Source organism: Dermacentor andersoni, chromosome 4 (assembly GCF_023375885.2).
Source record: "Dermacentor andersoni chromosome 4, qqDerAnde1_hic_scaffold, whole genome shotgun sequence".
NCBI lineage: Eukaryota > Metazoa > Arthropoda > Arachnida > Ixodida > Ixodidae > Dermacentor > Dermacentor andersoni.
This window is the reverse complement of record NC_092817.1, coordinates 76,894,282-76,909,118: the sequence shown is the minus strand read 5'-3', so window position 1 is coordinate 76,909,118 and position 14,837 is coordinate 76,894,282. Positions and strand designations below refer to the sequence as shown.

General features: G+C 45.8%; 1 protein-coding gene across 2 annotated transcripts in view; it reads left to right on the top strand.

Moving 5' to 3' along the window:
* The window catches only part of LOC126536787 (cell adhesion molecule Dscam1-like), a 236,582-nt gene that overhangs the window by 32,644 nt on the left and 189,101 nt on the right, over positions 1 to 14,837 (top strand). The window lies entirely within an intron of this gene.

The window sequence follows — 14,837 nt, the reverse complement described above, 5'->3', positions numbered from 1 at the left end:
TTTTGTGAAGTGGTTGAGCACGTTGCGTAAGAAAGCAGGAAGAAATGAGGTCTCATGAATACAAATTACAAAAGATCTCGTTCAGCTACTTCTGTGACATGTCCTAGCCCGTGTGGCTTGGTGTCTTCGATAAGAAGCCTCAATTTTCAGTAGCAAATGTTGAGAAAAAGCTCGTGGAAGCGAGGACTCAAAGTAAGAGTACTCCGCAGTAATATAATGGCGGTTGCTTCAAAACATATCCTCGATGCTACGCGAGTACTTTTCCACGAAGCAACAACAGAGACGAACGAAACTTAAAGAAACTAAAATGCACGGAAGAAACGAAACATGCCTATAGTATGAACAACGGAGGTGTAGAGATGCTCCATTCCAGAGGAACCTGAAATAATGGAAAAGGATGAGTGTAAGGTAAACGGTTTCATTCATTAATAATAGTTCCACTGGCTTGAAGACATAGTGGGCAGCCAAAGTAAGATGGATCTTACATGACGGCTGACGAGAGCGCAGTGTAAGGCGGGCGGTCTTTTGTTCCTAGATGCACTTTTTCTGGCACCTCGGCAGGAACAAAAATGATCGATAGGAATAGCTCTCATATTAAATTTTGTTCTTCGGCAGCACGAAAAATAGAAAACCAATACCATATGTACAGAGCTACACTTGCTCTGAAAAAGTTTTTAGAGGACACTAAAAGTTAGGGAATATATTAAGTTTCAGATGATCCCATTACGCTAAACGAGTAACATAAATATTGTTCTGGGTTCATAATTGGTTTATGTGGTGATCGCAACTTTTACGCAATATGTATAATTCTGTTCTGTACTTGCAGTGTATTACATGTGTTGTGTGTGTTGGCTGTTCAAAATATCTGACTTTATATATGCGTACATGTACTCAACGAATGCACAATACTTTGCAATTCATGTACTGTTGGACTGTATATCTTTTATTCATCCAGTGATCTACTGAGGGTCATATTTTGTGTCACTATTCTCGCTTTTTACGCAAATTTGTTTCCTTTGCCAAGTGACAAGGAATAGCGGGTGCCACCATAAAGGCGCCAACCTCTCCTAATATCCATTTCAATAATAAAAAGAAAACGGAGCTACACTGCCTTTAGGATATTGCGCTCTATCGCACTTGTAACGCGACAGCGTTTCCCCGTGTCGGAGAAAATCCGGTGTCGACGTCGGCGGAGTTGCCCGTGAGCGAAAATTGACGTACATATTTAGGTATTTGTATGTGCCAGGCCTTGCTATACGACATGCGGTATATGCGGGTTATGTTGCCCCACCATTCTCACTAAAGTTGCGCACACATTGTCTGGATATTCCTCGGAATTTTGAGAATGACAACCCACAGAAATATGTCATGAAACAAAACACCGGCAGCGCATGCCCTCTATCTTAAATATTCTCGGACTGAAATACTAAACGTGTGAAATAATAACATAAACCTGAAAATGATGTAATTTTTTGGCGCGGCTGCGAAGCACCTCTCGGATGGGCCCACACAAGAGGCCGCGTTTTTACTAGAAAGCTCGCCTTCGTGCATAGCGTTCACCGCCACCGTTCCCCGGTAAACGTTACGTTTGCATAAGCTGCAGTTGTCGGCAAGCGTGACAAACAGTTAGGGATCTTTGAATGCTAGCGCATTCCACTCTTAAAAGCGAAGCTGAAGCGTCCTTCGAGTTACTGTTCCGAAAATATAATAGAAAAAGACATGATTACTCCCCCCCCCCCACCTTCACGTAAATAAAAAAAAAAAAAAAGAAAGAAAGATAGACCTTCGCATACAACCAACATACCGTCTCTTCGTGCCTTCCACATCTCCCCTGCATGCGTAATTTGCTTACGGGCATATGTTACTCGCTAGTGTATCACCTTCCATGGCGAGCATTGATAAGAAGTGAAATAACATCAGAGACTTTTTCTCAATTTCACGTTTTGTTTTCCAGAGAATGTGAGTATTTCCCTATCGCGTACTTTTTCTCCTGGTTATTCTATCTCTGTTTTTACGTTACGCTACATTTCACTACGCTTCGCAAAGCGCAGATATACAACATAAAAAAGAAAGAAAAAAAAAACGAATAAATGAAATTCAGACATGTGTGTCTAGACCGTGATTTCGAGCTAATTGGCCGCTTTTTTCTTGCCGAGAGACATCAACTCACTTCTGCTAGACGCAGGTGCAACAAATTTTTTTATTGCCGCAAATACTAAAACAAATTCAACGTATACTTTGGCGCTGAACATTTCTTCAACAGCGTTCTCTTTATTCGTCACTTGAATATTAGGGCTTATTTTGAATGTTCTAAAATGTATACCATTGTGGTGTGCACTTCTGTGAATACCTATGCGTGTAAAGGTTTTTTGCACGAGTTGTCTATGGTTGAAAGCTGCGGCACGCCAAACGCAGATATCGGGAGCGTTCATCTTCAAAACACTCTTAGAATGTACACATATCTAGGTCGCAAGATTGTCAGTTCAAAAGACGGATGACATTGACCGTTAGAGCGACGTTGTTTTTGTAAACTATTTGTTGCGTTTCATTTCATACCTACTTGTATAGGAATATACATAGGGGCGCCCATAAGGGCACGCGGCGATGCTTTGGGGCCTCCTGAATAATTATTGTGAACACGTGTATATGGGTGAACGCCATGAACCAGTAAATATTCGAAGCTGTGCTCCTTTCTGCATACTCTCTACAGTAACAATTTCGGAGCTCTGATGACATCGCAACCACCAGGGGCTCTATAACGCAATACTATTCCAATCTGTTTTTATTCTAATCTCCTGACATCAAATTTGCGTAACCGTCGACGCAAGCATCGGGTGGTGACCCACAGCGTTATCTGAACAGCCCAATGAAACGCTTTCCTCTTCTATAGGAGGTCACTTTTGTTTGCTGTCGAGGTGAATAGCTTTGCCTACCTTCACAGGTTTTTCTTATCTAGTTCACTGGCAAGAAGCGAGAAGTACGCAAAAGCGGAGAGGGTTTCGGTTGGGACGCGATAGCGCAGAGAAAGTAGATAATCGGATGTGGAGGTTGCTGCCGCCATCTGCGACTGGCCCGCTTCTCCTTACGCAAATAAATCCATGCCCTCCGACAGGTGCGAGTAGCCAGTGCCTGAGCAATCGGCGAACAGCCATCTTCTATTTATTTCGGAACGGGGCAGTATCCGGCTATTCCGAACAAAAAAAAATTCAGTTCTGTTAGGTACATTAATGCGTAGGGCATCTGCCTGTTCTTCTGTACCATGCCACTGTTCTGGCTTTGCAAACAGTTATTGCAATCAAAGAAGCAACATTGCCTTCTCTAGAAAAGCTAAAGCGTTCACATTGATAAGAGCCCTGTGTTCAAGAAATGTAATGCAATAGAATAGATAGTTGGGCGAGCTTGTATGGTAACATGATCTTGAATTGTAGCGCGAAGGGACACAGACAGAGACAAGAAGCAGACAGGACGAGCGCTCGTCCTGTCTGCTTCTAGTCTCTGTCTGTGTCACTTCGCGCTACAATTCAAGATTACATTAATGCGTCTTTAACGTGTAGACGTCGCTTTGACGTGGTGAGTTTTCGGTTTTGCGGCATCACATGACAGGCAAAGTGGGCGTAGTCCGAAAACTTTTGACCAACAGCAGTGGAATAATGGTAAAAAAGCGTCGAATGAGAAATGAGTATTTTTCTTTTGTTTGCTTTATTCATGAATAATCAGTATGTGCATGTCATATCAGATGGGGAGATATTGTGGTTTTCGTTACTTTACGTGACATACAGGTGAAATGGAGGTGGGCCGAAAAAAATTTCGACCAATCATGGAGGGCTTATTTCATAATTAGAATGAAGAAATTTGGAATAGCTTTACGTTGTAGTGCCCTAGAAGTACATTCCTTGTATATGAGTTTCCTTTAAATGGCACTGCTGTTATTTGACCTGCTCGTGCAGAAAAAAAAAAATTTATAACATCAATTGGTGTGGGGTTATTCCGGTGGTATATTTGCCCATTGCGGTGAAGACACGCACGAAAGCTCTAGTAATGTAAAAGGCAAAGCCTGATTACTGGCCGAAGAACAAATAAACCTCCTGCGCACCTTCTGCTGGAAACCAGCCTGGAAACCAGCACGCTACATGTCATTAGGAATATAGGATCTTTGTTTCAATTGTTTGCGCAGATAAGCTGAACGTTACTAATCACGTAACACGTCAGAAGACGTACTTCTTGCTCGTTCGAAATTAAATTAAACGCAGAGTGCAATGAAATCCACACGGTCGTTCCGCGAGGCGGCCTCTCCACTTATTAAAGGTGCCCTGAATAGCAACAAAAATTCCAACAGTCCTGACAAGCATGTTAACCGAAGGTGGCACATCGCAATATGTTGAAGCGTTGCGGAATCTTGAACACCTGCAGGTGATGAGTGCTAAACGCGCCGTAGCCGCGTAAAAGCGAAGGCAGCGTGCAGACATTCGCATTTTCGCCTGGAGTGCTCGAGAGCCGCATTTGCAACGCAAATAAAGAGCAATACGAAAACAGATACGCTAGGCTTAGGATATCGTGCGGGAGACTGCGTGTGTTACGCAGCCCAGGTGGCTGCCATTTCTCAAGATCATTCTCTTTCAAACCAGGCAGCAACACGAGAATACCTCGCATTGCGCCATTCAAGCGTTACAGGTAGAAATTTGGACGTCTTCGCATTTGAGAAGTGTGGCTAAGTGGAAATACGGTATCAAAGGGATCGCCCTCTCTAAGAGCCCACGTAAGATGTTCCGGATGTCCAAGAAAAGGCCTCAATCTAGAGGAATGTTTATTCGAGAAAACTTACTTAAAGCACGGCTCCCTTCATTCACAGGCGCGATTGTCGCGTACGATCATGATGCGCGTTTTGAGGAAAACAACCGTCGAGAGCTGGTAGAAATTATTGATGAAATGCACCCTAAAATTGAAGCATGATCGTTCCAAAATTTATATTCTTCTTTTTTTCTCCCGAAAGCCATTAATCAAGACGAATCTTCCATTAGGTGTCCCGGGGATATTTTATCTTGCCTAAAATACGCACCTACGTGAGCATATTTGCCAAATTCAATATTCTTTGGGAACACAAAGCACCGACCCAGTCTATGAAATATAGAAGCTGTGAAAGTAAGTGACATATATATATATATATATATATATATATATATATATATATACGAAAGAAAAGAGCTATGCAGGGAGCATTATTCAGAAGGGAAAATTCGGTTTGCAACGCTACAATGGGCAATGGGGGAGGGGCGTGTGCAAATATAGGAAAATTAACCATTTTACAAACAAGCGATGCAAAGCAACAAACTCATGCCAACATAGTCTAAGCGAAACTAGCCGTCTTCAACTAGCTCACAAGAAAGTGAGCGCAAGGTTGTCTTGAGTCAATATTATTCGAAGATAGAGAGGACTGAGATACCTGAAAGGGAACGCATCAGGTGTATTTGAGAATACTTCAATATCTAGAAGGGAACTCATCAGTAAGTTCTGCAGATAGAAAAAAAGGCAAAGAATGCGATGGAACCACCACTACCACCACCAATGCCACCACCACAGCCACCACCACCACCACCACCACCACCACCACCAACAACAACAACAACAAAAAGCAAAACGAAAGCAAGAATAACAAGAATGAACTGGCGTAAATCACATATATGATATATACAACGTGCCTTGCGTTATACACCGAAATGTTGTGCAGGTGGGTATGCAAGCACAGGAGACTTGAGGTTCAGTACGGCTGCTCCGACGTGTTCACTTTCGTCAGCAGAACACGGCCAAGCTAAACGAGTTTAGGTGTTCTCTGCGTGTTGGGCGTAGTGTCGCTGTTCTTGAACCACAGCATAGCCGGCCCCGTATTGATTATCTCGAGGCGCTGTCGAACTGGGACTCACTAAAAGGCCGTACAGCATGCGTCGCAGATGTCTGGCTCGTATACGAGAAGAGTAAGTGAGTGAGTGAGTGAGTGAGTGAGTGAGTGAGTGACAGAGAGGAAGGGTCCGCACTCCTTTGCGTGTGAGTAAGCCTTTGCTTGTACGAGTACATGTGTCCGTGCATGCTCGCGTTCGCGAGCTATCACGGACTATCACGGGCTATCTTAAGCCGCCTATATATATGATTTCCGAAATTTCGTTTATTTTACTTATTGCAGTCAATCTAAGATTCAGTGCATCGTCAAAATATTGTATTAAGGAGACGTACATTAAAGACCGTATTTATTAAGAGGCGTTTGTGAAAACTTGTGGAGATATGAGTGCACGTTAGTGTAGCTTATGCTGCTCTCTTCTTACCTTACAATTGACGATATACGAAAGTATACTATAATTACAGAAATCCTCGACAATGTGGGTCGGGCCTTCGCAGGGAAGGCCGCCTACAGGCTATTATAATTGCACGCCTTGCTAAGAAGACAAGTGTTGACAGCTAGATGGGCGTACGGAGTGATCAACAGAGGTCGAACAGGGAATATCGCTCTAACCACCGTTTCGATGCTAGTCACTCCTACTTATTCTGTGAAACAAATATACTGCATCAGGAGGGAAACTTGGGCTAGTTGGAGTACGCTCATAATTGACAAAACAGCGCTAATGCAGAAGAAGATGAGGAAACGAAAGCGCTGGTCTTGTTCTGGGAAAAAAAAAAGAAGCTGGTAGGAGTATCCCTTCCTCTTTTCCCTCGCTATTACAAATACCACCTCCCCACACCCCCTTTTTTTCAACGCTCCAACTTCCCTCACCGTACTTCATGCGCCTACTTAGCGCCCTCCCCCCTTGGGCTTAGAAGAGAGTGAGCTACACGTATACAGACGCTGCGAACGAGAGTGGTTGCTGCCCTAACGAAGGCACCCGTCTACCTGATGAAACGCTCGTTCCCGCGATATACCCGTTCTGTTGACCTCCTTCTGTTGATCTCTTCAGGATTTCCTTAGCTATGATTAGCCAATACGGGGGAATATATTTTCGTAGTATGGTTACTTACCTACTCTTTACCAACAGTGCATAGTGGCATTACAGAGAGGGGGGATGGGGGAGGGAGTGAGGGGCGAGGGAAAACAAGAGAAAAATGCGGCTTCTCTTACTGTGGACTAATTTACTGAAAAAGCAGCTTCTCATAAACAACGTCTTTGCGAATCGTTCCCATCCGCTGCAGTATTCTCCGCATGCCTACGAAACACATGCGATACAGCGCCGAAACCCACAAACACTCCGAAACACGGCACTTGTGTTGTGATCCTCTTTTCTTCGTCCTCGTCTGCTGAGCGGCGTTCCTTGTCAAACCTGCGGTGCTCCTCACTGAGCCCGCGTACGTACACGAAACTCCGCACACAAATTGCCAAGCTGCAAAGTTGTGCCGAGTTTCGTGAACATACGAAGGCTCCGAGATCACAGGAGCGCCTGTTCAATTCCTTGGGGATGTGGTGGACAAAGCTTTCCCTTTCTTTTCTATGTTCACCACATGATAAAGTCGAGACTGAGAATGAGATGGTAGCCTGACGACGATGACGTAAGAAAAGGATGAACGGTCAGTACAAACCCAGTTTGAAGCTTTTAATTGTTGTCGCAGTAAAACAGCAATACACTCTCACATTGCACACAGTGGTCAGAATACTGAAGTAGAAAAAAAAACATAATTAAAAGAAAGCACGCATGTTCCTTAGCAAGTGAGGTAATACATGTAAAACTAAATTTAAGGAGCTGCCACATAAGCGCCGTTGTTCTTTAGGGCTTTGGGGCAACAAGTGAACCAGCTACATATGGTAACACTCCGACATACCTTTAGATACTGATAATGTCTTGCATTTATACGTAAAAGCAAATCATATTAAATCGACAAAATACTGCATGCAGTGACCTATCGTCTCTCTTGCAACCAGGTTGCTAGTTAGGTGCTTCTGACTCATTTTATTCAGTTGTATTCAACCAAAATGCTAAAGCTGATCTGTCACTCCATTCCATTCGGATACACAAAACAGGACACATATAGATACTGCAAATAATTGCATGATTTTTTTCGAGTAGTTGCGGATAGTTGATAATATAAAAATAACGTTAAGTTATAGAAATTGCACACACACAGTAATGCCATCGAGTATTGAAACCCAAACAAGAAGTTACAACGTACAATCAATTTCGCAAAAAGTAACGACAGAGTACAATCGCGCAAGACTATTTATCCGGTCTCCAAAGATGGTCTAAGCCTGACACTAAGTCTGCAGGGCAAAATCATGCTGATATATTACATCTATTGGAGAAGGCAAAACGGAGGAAGGCATTATATAGTTAGGCATAACTTGTTCATATTATTGTTTTTCATGACTGTACATCAAGGTGGCCACACAGACGCGGGCATGCATTTACACAATCAAGTAGGAATGCACGGAGAAGCACACAACATCAGTTGAAATTTTATTTCTCCTTAGAAAATATTGTGCATACCCTTAATAATTGTATACTCAAGTATAAGACAGAAACCCTTCGTGATGCTAACGGCCTTGCCGATGGTTACACACAAAACGCGTACCGTTTTCTTGCAATTTTCCCTCTTCGTGGAGCCGTGTCAGAATATCTTCAGTAAGTACGACATCTGTCCTTACTCTATCTGTTTTCATAATTTTTTCCCCTCACGCAATAATATTTCAAATGGGGAAATAAAATTTTTTGCATTTCTCCTTTTGCGTACATATGAGAGAGAGAAAGAACCCTTTAATGAAAGGCGGAAATTTTAGCCAGTGTATAGACATCGCTGACATGCTATTCTGCGTGGGGAAGGGAATCGGGGAGTTAAAGAGAGAAGGAGAGAGGCATAAAAAAAGGAATAAGTTAAAAAAAATTGGGCACTGAGTTTTCTGACTCTTGGGCAACGGCGTGCAATGGTAGAGTCCTTCAGTATATACACCGTCCTACAATGAGGTGACAGAATTCGCCGCGTGAAAGGTGCGTGAGGGTGACAGAGTAGAACTAAGGTTTGCCGAGTTGAGCAATGTTTTCTAAGTATGTAAATAAAAAGTTCATCGCGCGCCTCCGTTGCGTGAGGCAGGACCTAAGACACAGGAAAATGACAAAGGTCTTTGTGTAAGCGAATGCATGCAATGTTCATAGACCGCACCCTCGCCGGAATACGCTCGACACTCAAACAGGATTGAGCCACAGTTGTTGCAGTGCGGACAGGTGTCTTGACCGAAGCGGTACCGTACGCCGGTTCCATAGGCGGTGTTCAGGCGAAGACGACAATATAGAGTTTCCAAATGGCGAGGAATGCTGGATGGGAGCCTGCATCTGAGATTCGGGTTCATTTAGTAAAGGAACGTGTAAAGTTGGGTCAGCAAGCTCAGAGCCGATCCTTTTCTTCAGAAGAAAATATTTTAGCTAGCTGGGAAGCATCAGATCTAGTGAAATAAATCCGTTTATAGTTTTGGCGTAGAAGACCTCTGCGTGCCGCTTCATCTGCTTTTTCTTTGGCCAGAATACCACAGTGCGCTGGTATCCACTCAAATATGATACAGTGGCCCGATGCAATGGCCAAGTGATGTAAGTACGCAATGTCCAAAGAAAGAGGCTTATGGTTGTTTATTTAACAGACTGAACAATGTCTGTAGTGCTCCTTTAGAGTGCGTGAAAATCGCCGATTGGCCAGGCGCTCGGCGCAGTATATAGAGGACAGCTTTTTTGATGCCGTGGAGCTCTGCTGTCGTTGAGTATGTCCTCCGCTGCTGCCCGTAAGAAAGCATTTGTCCTGTTGAGGGCACATAAAGACCACAGGAGGAAGTTTCCCGAGTGCTTCAGTTATCAGTGTAGATGCGAGTGTGCTGAGTATACTTCTCTGCTAAGTATAGGGGAGTGGTCTGCAACATCGCGGCCTGTGGCATGCGACTCCTTGTCCCATTTACACCGGATACAAACTGGTTTATATCTAGAGGCGAAAATGTCCAGGAAGGAAAGGTCGGAGGCTGTAATTTCTGTGGCTGAATAATCAAAGAAAGGTGCAGGATTTGCACAGCTTGGCCAAAACGAAGCTGTGGGTTACATGGGTTACATGGACGCGGTACATGAAGTGCTTCTTCCCTTGAAGCACATGCCGAAGATGGGTAGCCATTCTTTCTTGGGAAGCGATAACATCTAGCGGTAGACATCCTGCTTCCGCTACTGTTCCTGAGGCTGAAGAGCCCTTCGGGAGGCCGAGGAAAATCCGCAGGCAGCTGTTCCCCGCGGCTTCCAGAGTCCTCTTGTTTGCTGGTGATAATATCTGAAGCACCGGTAGCCAATAGCGCAATGTGCCTTCAATATAGGCTTTTTAATGTAGTACCATTGAGCGGCACTTGCAGCCCCATCGTTTTCGCGCCATGAATTTGAAAACTTGCGATGCTGCAGCGATTCTCGCATGTAGATTTTTTTACCTGAGGGGACCAAGGGAGATTTCTGTCTGTCACAATTCCAAAGAATCGCCGAGACCGTACATACAGCAACGGTCGTCCACCGAGTAGGAGCGGATATTTGGTCATTTTATTTCTTGTGAAAGCCATGGCTGTGCTTTTTTCTGGCGAGGCGAAGACCTCGCGGAGCCAAATACATGGAGAGCTTCAGTAATGCTTTTTGAAGTCGTTGTTGGGTGATATAGCGCGAACTTGATGCGCCACAGGTGCAGATATCATCGGCATAAATTGTTATGTGTACTCCTCGCCGCAGGTTCCTTGTTATGTTTATCAGGGTGAGATTGAATAGGAGCGGGCTGAGCACGGCACCCTGGCGTACGCCTTTTTTAACTGCGTTAAACTGTGTGGGACCGTTCGGAGTACTTATAAATATTATGCTTTCTTAAATAGTTTTCTATTCCCTTGTGTAGCTTTCCTCCGAGGTCAAGACTAGTTAAAGCTGCGAGAATGGCGTGGTGAAAAACAGAGTCAAAAGCTGCCTTGACATCAAGGAAAACGGCTGTCGGGATGCGCCAAGCGTGAAGCCGCTCATTTTTTGGGGAAACTTATTGTGGCTTTCAAGTAACCATGTAACACGTTTGTAGATCATCCGCTCCATAAGCTTGCCTACACAGCTTAGTAGGGCGATAGGCCGGAAAGGAGCGTAGCTTGTTGGCTGCTTAAAAGGCTTCAAAATCGGTACAATTTTCACCAGATTCCATTCCGTTGGGACCTCACCAGACATCCACGAAGAATTATAATATCCCAGGAGTCGTAGGCGGGGGTGCGGGGCAGTTTTGCGGTGGCCTCATGGCTTATTTCGTCATGGCCCGGAGATGTGTGCCTGTTTGATTCGGCGATAGCGGGGGTGAGCTCTTCAACTGTGAAAGGCAGATCCAACGCTGGCACTGCCACCTGTGGGATGCTAGACTGACTATTTGTGGAGGAAATCGAAGGCCTTGTACCCGTCTATAGTAGTCTGCAGTATTCATCTGACAGTTCTTTGAGGGAATTTCGTTCATGCAGAGAGAGTGCAACGAAGGGCTGAAGCTGTTAGGGCGGCGTACGCATACCTCTAAGGATACGCCAAATTTTGGCTACATTTTGAGGCACATCCAACGTGGAATAGAACTCGCGCCATCTTTGCCGACTACGTTTATCCAGGTATCGCCAGATATGACGTTGTGTCCGTCGGCAGGCACGGGGGTCTTCAAGGCATTTCGTGCGTAACACTTTCCTTTCAGCTAGCCTGCGAATGGCACAGTCTTTCAAGTTTTTCGTCATTTGGCGGTATGCTGTCTTATTTAGTTGAAATTCATGTGCATTTTCTCAGACAAAGACCCATTGCCGTGTGTAATTCCTCATCATGGGTTGCAGCAGTAATTCCCCTGCCTGCAGTGTCCTTGTATGCACCCCAGTCTGTAGATTTTGTAAGGAATTTCTTTGGTGATATCTGCATAGGGAAAGCTGATATAAGAATTGAGTAATGGTCCCTCCCGCGTGTTTCCAAGTCGGTACACCAGGCAAAGTTTCGGGCAACTGAACTTATTGCGAATGTCACGTCGATGCTGCTGGTATTCGTCGGGCCTCTGAGGTAGATTATACTGCCGTCATTTAGAGGTTCAATTGAATGGGTTGAGAGAAGCTCTGCGAGCTTGGCTCTACGAGCACATGTGTTTGAGCTGCCCCATATTTCCTTGTGAGTATTAATGTTCCCTCAAACAATATGTGGAGAAGGTGTCGTTGTAATCAAGTTTTCAAGTCTCGAAGAGTCGTATGGACTGCCTGGCTCCAATGGGAGTGTATTCTTGTTGGCCTATTAATGTTGTGGTACACACATATTCATTGTCACTGTGAGGCAGGATATCAACCACGGAGGCCGGAATATCTTTGCGAAAGCCTATGAGTAATATGCTGATGTAATCTGGGCACTGTGAATGATGAAAATAGTACCCTTGCATTCGGAAATGTTCCTTGACGCGCGATTCATAGATGACTATGAAAGGGAAGTGGCATGTCCGCACCAGCTGCCGGAAATCTGAAAGACTCGAGAGAAGAGCGCGAGCGTTCCACTGGAATATGGTGCACGAGTGAAAAATATTGCGGATGGTCAGCTCAGGTGAGGCTGTCGTTGCAGAAGCCATGATTATTACTGTGAGGTAGTACGCCTCTGTGGAGTGTAAGATGCCGACACCAATGGCTCCATTGTAAGGACGGCTTCTACCTCTGGGAGACATCTTTACGAGGGGTTGGCGCGGACAAGAGCTTTGAGGGCTGTAAACAACATCGGAATCAGTAAGCGTGAAATGTCTTGCTCGGTGCTTCCGTGTTGCTGCCTTTCGCAGGTGATCCTGTAGGGTTGTGGCGCCTGAGGTTGATGGCGGCAGTGGTCGTTCGGTGGTTCTTGTGCGACACGTTGCGGTAGCTTCGAAGGAGGCGATGAGGCCGCGGGCCTCCCATGTTTCTTTCTGACCGCATCAGCGTGTGTATTGCCAGATATTTTTTGACACTGTGGTGATTGTACCTGGGAGTGCTCTGTCGTATTTGTGAAAACCACGTCGGGGTTAGACGGTGGTAAATGACGCTTGTGTGGTTTCCCTTGTACTTGCCCCACCGCGCGAGCAAGTGTAGCCGCCTTCTTTTAACGCACCCTCCATATGAAGCAGGTTGTGGGCCACCGCAGTCGGAGCATTTAGGTTGTGCTCTCGAGGTGCATTCCTTGTGCGAATGGGGCCCAGCACACACTTTGCAGAGCACTGGGTTGGTATAATGTCTGGCTATGTGGTTATGTCTCTGGCATTTGTAACACTCCGTTGCTGCCCCGACGTATTCGGTGATAGGGTAACCGCAGAATCCAAGCGTAACTCACTGAGGTAACGGCGATTCCTTGGCGAATTCCAATATCACAGCTCAAGGACGTATCTCTTTGACCTTGCCGCCATCTTCAAGGGTGAAAGTGGTGAGCCTCCTTGCTGTAACGACGCCTTAGTCGCGTAGGTACCTTTGTAGGTCTTCATTCGAGTAGCTGAGAGGTACATCGTGCATTTTGCCGTAACTGGACCTGTATAAATATGGGACACGGGCTTCAACAGTGACACCAGCTAACTCAGATACCGCGAGCAAACGGTTGGCGGCGGGCAGTGTTGACACTGTAACCATGAGGCTGCCGTGCTTGTTAAGGCAATGGCTGAGAACTTTCTCTTGAGCCGACGTTACAACCGCCGATGCCACGATGTTAGGGTTGACATTCCACAGGTTTTCTCTTTCTAGGGTAGGCCTGAAAATAGCAGGGACACCAGCACCTCTTTTTTTCTTGTAGGATACGATCGTGAAAGATGCTTGATTCACCTCCTCTGCCTGTTCGCCCGAATGCTCTTCTTCGCGTAGTCTCTTGTTCGCAGGGCCCTGGTCTGTAGTGCAGGGGCTGCAGGACTAGTAGTTTCCACCGCTGCCATGGATGCAGCGTGGAGTGCATCATGGCGGTGGTATTCCGTGTCGTGGTGGATACAGCGCAGCGCGCATAGAGGGTTGCTTGATGGGATTCTCCGGGTGGGCGGGGATCTCCAGGTCGTTCCACAGCGAGTACAGAGCACAAAAAAAGTTTTAAAGGGTATCGGACGGAGAGAAAGACTGAAAAACTAGGGACTAGTCTCAGACAACCATTTCTCTAAGACATCTTCGTCGTCGTCGGTGTACATATGCGTGTACATTTACCCGGCCTATTTCTGTCATGTGCCGTAATTTTCACTTACACGCTACACGTACGCGCGACAAAGACCAAGGGTTTTTAAATGCTAGGCTCCCGAGTACACTCGGTAATGCGAAACCAACGATGTCGGCCAAAATGAAGTCAACTGGTGCACAGTCTCAGCTGTTTAACGACTTTCAGGTTTCCAGCACTCCCCCCCTCTTCCCCCCCTCCCCCCGCGCGGCCGGTGCGTGCGGACCTGCAAAGTCGGCTCCATCGACGAGACCAGCAACGTCGAAGTTAGACCATCAGCTCGCGCGAGACGACTTTTTCACGCGCACCATTTGCCGCCAAATTAAATGGCCCGGCCTCCAAAGGCAGCGACCACGCAATTAGGAGGCGGCGCAACCTACGTACGAGACCCGAAGAATCACGTTCCGTTCCTCGCTTCCGCCGCGTACTGAGGACCGGGAGCACCATTGTACCACAGTTCTCCGCACATAACCCGGTCCCAATACCAGCAAACTGCAGAGCTCTCGCTCTCCGGGCACAGGAGGGAAAGGAACATTCCGAGTTCAACGAACCAAAGCCAACGCTCAGATGCGTGAAGCCGTGAATACAAAATTGACATGCGTAATCAACGAAAAAATGTATCGCAGGGGAACCAGCAGACACAAAATGGCGGGAAAAGCAACGTGGAGTGACAGGCCTAATGCC